The following is a 9,253-nucleotide window of genomic DNA, read 5'->3' on the forward strand; positions in this document are numbered from 1 at the left end:
AGATAGCTGAATGAGATGAGGTGAATCACATCTTACTGTTTTAGAGAGGAGGCTGAGTGGTAATTGTCTTGCAAGAGACAGAAAGAGAGCACATGAAGCTCAACCTATTTCCAAAGATGTAGTTGGATCCAGTGAGAAAATTCTACAGCATACCCTGTGACTTCTGCTTCATGATTCCCACCAAGCAACCAACTCTGCTCAAAACTTGAAATGCAGCAGCGATTAGAGACAAGGTTCTGATCCTACTTCTATATCACTGTAAATTGGGAAGGATTCAAAAAAATCCTGAAATACTGCAGCATCCAAGCAATTTAAGTAGGATCAGCACCTGGCTCTTACAACCACGTTCCAGCAGATTTTACAAAAATCAACAACATTTTTATTATTATTATTATTATTATTAATCTGCCAAAGCATGGAATTTTGAATTTCTTGGATTCAGTTTTCCACAAAGCTCTAAAGACTATGTAGAGTGCTAACATTTTCTTTATTCCCTGCGTTTCTGTCAAGGCAAGTACAAAGGAGCTTTGAGTGCATTCACATCCTTTTATATACAACATTAACATACATTAACATTACTTAGTTACCATAGTAGTGAAGGCCCCAGTTTGAACTGAGCAGCAAACTCTGCAGCAGAACCCTGTTGCAAAGAAAAGCAGGCAGCCACAGCAATGACATTTAAATGAATATTTCACAGTCACAATAGGTAAACCATTCATCTTTTGTTCGCCTGAACTGAAACAGATTGCATTAAAATTTGGCTTTCACCCAAATACCTAAGCATGCCAAATCACTGGGTTTTACTAAGTCGCTGGTTCTGATCTTTTAAGAAACAAATTCTGAATTGAGAACAAGATATGATAACCATCCTCAGGCAGAGCCCTGCTTAAATCCAGGGAGCTTTCCACCCCTGCAGGTTCTGCCTATTTCTATACGGGCCTAATGCTGGTGTGTAAAATTGTTCTCTGCCTGAGCAGAATGAGGCCACGATTTCTCCATGATTTAGAAATGGTAAATATTGATGCCTCTAGTGTGGCGTAAGTAACAGCATCAGAAGTGGAGGTTCTCAGTGTATCCTTCCCTTTCTTCTCAAGGTGCATATTACAGCGCTTTGATTTTCGAGACTCTTTCCAGAGTCTTGAAAACTAGCTCGAATAAAACAACCTCTTGAGTAACATTGAGCCATCTTATTGGACCACGGAGAAGGGAAGGAGTTGGGAATGCCAAGTCCCACAGCACAGACCAGTGGGAGTGCTGGGCTGCCATTAAGGAAGTTGCCCTCTAAGAAGGTTTCTTCAGGGCTTTGGCCCTGGTGGTTGGTAATCCAGTGGGTTCAGACAGCCCCGCAGTCTCTCTCCTGATTCCTTGTGTCAGGTGCAGAAAGTCAGCAGAACACAGACCAGGGCTCATGAAAAAAGAAAGGGATCGTAGTGATGTGCTGTGAGTGCTTTGGCAAGTTTGCAGCGACCATTGCGTTGGCAGTTCGTCTGACACCTAATATCATGGAAATAACAGCACTGGCTAAATCATTAAATATTTTCTGTGTTCTGGACTGTTGTAACTTCTCTCTATCTRATCGAAGCCTTAGTATTCTCTGGATTCACAAATCCAGAGCCCTTAGCCACTAACAATTGCCTTTGGAAGCCACAGAGAAGCAGTGCAAGGCATTGCACGGGTCTGTAAAAATCTCACAGGATGCATATAGCACTCAGAGAAGAAAGCATAACCATCAGGAGCACATCAGCGCTGAACAGGTTTTGAGTCTCAGTATGATCTCCGCATTTCCCACTTTCCTTTATGGAAAACAGAGCTATGTCGTCAGTAAAACAGGAATTTTACTCACTGCTTTTCTGGAAAAAACATTTATGCTACAGGTGAAAATACACTGRCACAGCTCTGCAGAAAGGTCATTGCAACAGCTCTGTTCCCTTCACGACTGTCCAGTAAGTATATCTCAATAAATACGTTCTGCTCCACCAACCCAGGCAGCTCATCTACCTCCGAGTCTTTGGTCACAACATGCCAACAAAACTGTTGAGGAACGCAGTAATACTCGGTCATTCAGTTCTAATGCATTTTGTGCATCTTCTATGGGCCAGGCAACAGCAGTCTCCAGCTGATGAAATTCTGTGGTGTCTCTGGTGCAGAAACCTCGACCTGAAAATCTGAAGTTTGGTGATAGAAGAAAAGAAGTGCTTCTGAGAAGCAGCCTCTTTCTAATTTTCCAGCTTAGGAGAGCTTCTACCTGTGAATGCGGCAAAAGCAACTCATAGTCCATTCCTACCTCATCTCTGCTGTTGTCACTACATATTTTCACAATTTTTCTACCTTCCTTTTTTCCTGCCTCTCTCCCTTTCCTTCCTTCCTTAAGACAGTATTTGAATTCATGAATGTTTTACAATGTCAGACACCTTAAAAAGCAAAGAATTGTTAGTAACTTTAGACAAATAAACAAAACATTCATACTGGAAGCATTAAAATTGCATGGCTGTTTCACACTCATTATTTTCAGGAGGTTTCATGCAGTTAGTCACAATCTTAGCAAAATCTTAATGAGAAAGATTGAAGAAAAACTGTTATAAAGAACAGGATGCATTTTCAATTTTGAATGAATGTGAAAGAAGTTTTAAGAACAGGAATAAATTAATGTTAATATATATACTTAATTATCCCTTTAAGAGATGAATTCTTTTTCTATTCTTCTAAAAGAAGGGGAAAAACATTAATGCATTTAGAAAATTGTCCTTAATGAAAATTATGCAAATATAAATAAAATATAATTTAAAAAGTAATGCTAACATACTCCAAAATGTAATTTCAGATAAAAAGAAACTTTACAGAGCTAGTGCATTTCTAAATAGAGTTCACTAAATATCTTGTAAAAGTTGTAACGGCAGAGGAGTAAAGGAGAAGTGATGGACTATAATCAGGCTTTTTTAGAAAAAAGTATCATTTGCACTGTTGCTACTTTTCTAAATAAAGTTTATTAAACAGCTACCAAAAGGTGCTTTCATGGAAGCATTTATCATAGTATAATAAAGTGTAATTAAAGTTAAAACTTCGATCATCTGCTTCATGCTTGGATTCAGCTTTTTTTTAAACAATGCTTCATTCTCTATTCCACATTAGCAGCTGATGATATATTTTTATATATATATATATATATTTGGATACATATTGCCGTAATAGGCATGTAAGATAGGTAGGCTTGCAAGATTTTTCTAGAGGAGTCCATGTGTTGCAGCTCACTTCTCAGGGCAGAGGTGGTTAAAGCCCCAGCCGGGTGGYGGCAGTGGCAGAAGTCCCTGAGGATGGACTGGGAGCAGAGGTGGGTGGAAGGGAATGCTGGTTGCTCACCCTGCCTCAGGTCACACGAACATGTCGCTGGAGCCCTTGCAGTCACATACTCATTGCAACTGCTACATAGCAGCATGTGTTTAAACTGCATTAAAAAAAAAACAAAAAAACAACAACAAAAAAAAAAACAGAAAGAAGTAGTACATTTCTTCCACACTCCTTGCTCTCTGTCCACAGAGAAATACAGCACCGACGTTCAGACTTTCCTTTCTCCCTTCTTCGCAGAACTTCAGACCGCACTGTCTGCTCTCCTGCTGCTAAATCACAGGAGTTTGGCCTGAATGTGTGCATTAGTGACAGACCTATCCTGCATAGCCTTCAGCAAATGAATGCATTTATTTGATAATAAATGTGATTAACATCCATGTTGCATTGCTGAAAACATCCTAAACTTTTTATTTTTTTTTCTCTTGTTATGGATTTTGGGATGATAGTTATGGTATCACTGCTGTCCAGACAGAGACACATGGGAAAAAGAAGGCGCTTAAAGACTATACTCCTGAGAAAGCTGCTTACCCAGTGACGCTCTGAGTGAGAACGCAGCATTGTCCCGAAGATTCAAAGTTGGGGCTGAACAAAGCCCCTTCCCCTGATCGCCTGAGCATCACTCTGCAGCAGAGGAAAGTTAAAATTACAGAGTCCCAGGATAAAACACAGCATGAGGTAAAACCTCCTGAAAGTCAAATTATCTTCATAGTCAAACTTCAAACGGTTGGAACTGATCCCAGCACACACATTTTCCTGACTATACATGTTTTTGTCAGCTGTTACAGAGAAGACTTTCATCCAATTCCAGCTGATGAGACATTGGAGCAAGTGGTAATTAAATCAGTGAAAATAAGGTAAGTTTTGTCAAAGAAAAGGTGTTTCCATGTTCCTCAAGCTGCAGCATTTATTCATGATTCACAAAAATCTGTCTTTTATCACTCTGGTGACTTCCACAAAGAATTAGATAATTTTAGATGCAGTGACATCTCCACAGATAACGCTTCTTCTTGAAAGTAAAAGAAAATAAGGATAAAATTGAGTGTGTGTGTGTGTTCATGCACATGTGCAAGCATCAGATGTACAAGCTATCCCTCTGTTAAATGGTTGTCCACCAGATTCAGAGGTTCTGGGTGAAGACAGGATTGAGGGACAAACAGAAAGACAGCCCTACCACATAAAGAGCAAGATCCCATAAACTTGTTTTCTGTGGGAAACCAGAACCCCCAATAACTAAGATACCGATACTAAGATTCTGACACCAGCAAGATTATTTTCTCATATTTGACATGCTGGCAGGCCAGAGTGCTTTAGCAATTGCAATAAGTTTCTTCATTCTTTGGGTTACATCACAGCTCTCTTTACCTTAACTGGTGGAGGTGCAAGCCTGGAACAATGCACTTAAGAAAGAAAGCTAATGAAATGACAGCCAAATATGCCTGATCTACAGTAAATTAAACAGTGCTGGGGAGCATTCCCAGGCCCTGGAACCCAAATGTCCATGATATGAAATTGGTAGGACAATCCCAGAGCACTCCTGATCCAGGACAGTTAGTGCTCTCCATAACCTTTCCCAAGCTTGGAGCAGAAACTGAGGAGAAGCCTGGAACCATCCCAATGGACGGTTTGTATGCAGCCATCCTGTGCTAGATGGTAAGAGAGCTTCATGGTATGACGATGGGTCTGAGCATCAAGGAAGAATCCTGGGCATGCTTAATTTACTAAGATATTGCTTAAGCATAACACCTGCCCACTGCAATTTCTGAATACAGCAATGACAGCATTAACTCACTTTGAGGTTTGTGGTGGCCTACACTAAAACTACTGAATGGGTAATTATCTGCTTTTAATTGTCTTGGGTCTAAATCCACTGATTTCAGAGGAATCACTTGCCTTTCACTAGAGTATATGGGAGCAGAATTTCACCCACTTCTTCAAACAGTGATTATCTCTTAGATAATGCTAAACAGCACTGAGCATCACTGAAATTGCCCTATGTCATTGTTATGGCCAGCTCTCTCTAGCTTTCTCATCACTTAATCACAGTTCCAGGAAATTTTCTATGTTATCTGTCATTTTGTTCCTTCTAGTTCTCTATAGTTAAGATACACTTCAGATTTCTCCTCTATTCTCTCAGTGATGTTTAAATTGCTACTCTAAAACTGACCAAAGTGTTTTCAAAGGGGCTTGACCTCCCCTATCGCTCCCTACCGAAGGTGACATTGGCATAATTACAGTAAAATAAGCTGTCCCTTTAAAAGGGGAAAAAATAGGGAAAAAAAAAAACCTTTCTATTTGTCAGTTCAAGTCATTACTGCYAAAAGTAGCTTCCTATCCTAATCTGAACGGCCACAGAGTCACTCCATTAGGGATTCAGCAGGCACTTTGTTTGCTTATGATTGTGTTACATCTAGTCAGCTCCTTTTGGGATTAGGATAACAATTCTCACAGCATTTTAAAGCAAGATTACCAAGCCTGTCCTCGCAAAGTCTTTCACTAAGTGATTATGAGGACCCAGTGATAGCTTCAAGTTTTATATCGRCTCTGAAGATAATCATCTCCATCAACAAAATTCAGGTAAATTGATATTAACAGATTACTTGCTCTTCCAAATCTTGCTAGTTTCAAATGTACCTGAAGGGAACCATTTGACTGTGCAGTTAATGCTAGGTGGGAACATGGCAAACGCAACATATTTTTATTACATGGTTTCTTAAATTCTCATAAATAAATAAGAAGTTAAAAAGTGATGGTGCTAGCAATTTAATCAAGTGTGTGATAGTAAAACTGACATATTTTCATATTAACATGGRATATTTCTTTAGACCTGGTGGACTATAATGTGCTTAAAACTGAGGGATGATCTTTAAATTTTGGAACTGAACAGAGGTAAGGAAATCAATATTCAAGGACTTTCATTTTTTTTTATTTCTTTGATCTCTTAACTTGTGTTCTGCTCTGTTTAGCACAAAGATATGGGGAAAACCACTTGCTATCTGATTGCACTCCCTTTGTACCATAGAAATGAAAACATTTCAATTGTCATGGTTATCTGCCACATTAAAATGAGTAGAAATGAAGCARAGCTAATAAACATGTTCGTTTAAGATTATTGTTAATCTAGAATAACAAATAGGTATTTAATAAAAARTCTTAATGAGCATATAAAGGTAATCTGAACTGGAATAAAACCTCCAGTTCAGTGGTTCAGGGAACCTCTGGTTCAACAGTTCTAAGTAAAATGAATTCTAGTAATAACATGCAGTTTGAAATAAACACAGGAGAGGGATTATTGTACCCAGTAGATGTAAAAGCAGTATTTGTAAATAGAAGTCTGGCCTGTAACCTGTATTAGAAAAATGTTTAGAAGGGAAATATTYGTTGAAACTCAGTTTGCAGGATTTGTCTATCTGTCTGCTCATGGTTGAGCGGCACCTGTTTCTTTAGTATCTATGAATCTCGTTATGTTTTGAAATGGAAATTGTTAATGAGTTTGAGTTTGAGTACAATGAGGGTTTCGTGTTTGCACAGTGTCACTTGTGTTAGCAAACAAAAAAGATACAATTATAAGATAATGAAGATTTGTCCCTGATAGATAGAAATCAGATATCTGGATAACCAGTGTGAAGCAAACTTGATGTTTATCATAGGAATTAGTACTCATATTACTCATATGTTTCTGAGAGATAAGATATATCAGGCTCTAGGGATAATCTTCAAAGATAGCTTCAAAATTTAGTTGGAGAGCAGAAACTTCCAGAAGTTAAAGCTAGAAAAAGACTTTAGAAAGCAGCTAAAAACTAACACATCAAATTTAAGTCAGTCGCTAACCTTTGAGGAGTAAGAGCAGTCTGTCATAGAACAGTGTCATTAATATTGAGGTTTCTCTGCAGTTTCTTTTTAAGCATCAGTGCTAAATCTGCCTTTCAGGCAAAACACTTCCTCCTATAAATGCAGGAACTTGCATTAATTCTATACCAAATTACTTACTATTTCTTTCCTGGAAGTACAACMGGATTTGGCTTATTGTAATTTGTCCCCCCAGATTATGTTTGCATGTTGTCCAAATCATTAGATGCTTTGCTTGATTGATTCTGTAGTGCATAATCACGCCTCAGAAAACAGTGGATGTTATGACCATGCTAATGCCTGCTCTGAAGCAGAACTTCAGAGCAAAGCATGTTAAAAAGCAAATGTTCAAAGCAATGTTGTATGAGGAGAAAACTGCGTGTCAGTAGCGTGGAGTAGCAGTTCAGCAGGCAGTGCAGCAGAGCTGCAAATTCAGGTGCGTGGGAAAGTGTCTCTCCGCGTCCATGGGATTCTTCCAAACATACCTTTGTACTTCATCCCCTCTCAATTTTATTGCTGTTCTGCCAGCTCCTTTTTTTCCCCTCTTTCTCTCTCTCTCTCCTGATGTGTTTTAAGACAATTCYCCTGTTTCTCAGTCTTCTCACCTCTCTTCTGTCTCTTGAAAATGTGTTGTCTCTAGCCTCTACTCTAGCATGCTGTACCGAGTCCTTTCTCTGACTATTTTCACTGTCCCGCCACCTTGAACAGCTCTGTGCCAGCCTAAATTAGTAATGAAGTTAAATCYTTGTTAGGAAATTATCTACAACCAGTCATCCGTTTTACCAGCGAGCATTTGTTGAACAGCTGCAACTGCACGTCAGTCTGTGAAATCCTGTTGCAAATGTCAAGGATTTCTGTGTCAGTGCCAGCACGATGCACTGGCGATCCGGGAGAGCTTGTGTTCATCAAAGCAGGGCTGGAAATCAAGTCTCCCCACTCCCTCACAAGCACCGAGCACCAATCTGTAGGGGTGGACTGAAAGTGGGCAGGGGAGCCCTGATGTCCTCCTCTCCTCCCTCTCTCCCCCACTTCTTTGTTTTAAAGAAATGTTTTTTGATGTGAGGTCTCTCCTGACACCCGCTAGGATGCAGAGAAAGAAAAAGAGGTTGTCACAGCACTCTCTCAAATATAYTGAGGACAGTGGTGCTAGTCTCTCCCCTTGGTCCCTTGGTGGCTTCTTCACAGAGAGGCTCTCCAAACAGCAATCAGTGAGACCTGTGCTCCCCATGCATCTTCCCATCTCCCAGCCCAGCACTCCCCCGCAAGACACATTTCCCTCTCACATCCACCAAATTATTCTCTTCCCTCCAAGCATGTCTCTGCTGTTGCCTTTTTTAAGGAGAGTTCCATTTCTCCTGCTGGTTCTTCAGCTATTTCCCCTCGACTCCCACTTTCTAGGTCTGTGTCTTTCTCTCACAACACAGATGAAATACTCATGAAGGGCAGAGGTTTGGGCTCTTTTGCCAGTCTGGGCAACAGGGAATCTCCAGCTAAGGTCACCTTTTGCAGCAGTAACAGTATTGGTGCAGCGCTGTTTGCTGGCTGTACTTCATGCTGATGGCCCTTGGGCTGACGTGCACAGAGACAGTGCTGGCAATGTAGTCTGGTCATACGCACTCTGTGACGACAAACAGGTCTGTGTTCAGGAGGAGATCTGTTGCCCAGAAATGTTGAACCATCATCGCAACGTGCAACTGATTCTAAAGCAGATCTCGCAGATCTAAGATGACAGTCACTTCTCATAGTACAAGAATAAAAATTCATGAAGTTCTGTTAAAAAAAAAAACACAACAGCAAGCCATCCCACTGTTGACCTCAGTCTGTCACACAGCCAAACAGTTCCCCTTGACAGGACCTTACTTCCCATTTCCATTGACTATGTGTACCAGCCACTGTAGCATCCTGCTCCAAAACTGTCCTGCTCAGTTACGAACTTCCCCTTGATATTATTCCCCAAATCACTGTTCCACACTCCCAGCTAAGCTCCAGAGCCCTCTCCCTGCCAATAGCCACTTCTGCAAAGCCAAGCCACTTCTTCAAATTYAGCATGGCTAAGGAGTGT

The sequence above is a fragment of the Apteryx rowi genome, unplaced genomic scaffold (assembly GCF_003343035.1).
Source record: "Apteryx rowi isolate R43461 unplaced genomic scaffold, aptRow1 scaffold_136, whole genome shotgun sequence".
In the NCBI taxonomy this organism is placed as follows: Eukaryota; Metazoa; Chordata; class Aves; order Apterygiformes; family Apterygidae; genus Apteryx; species Apteryx rowi.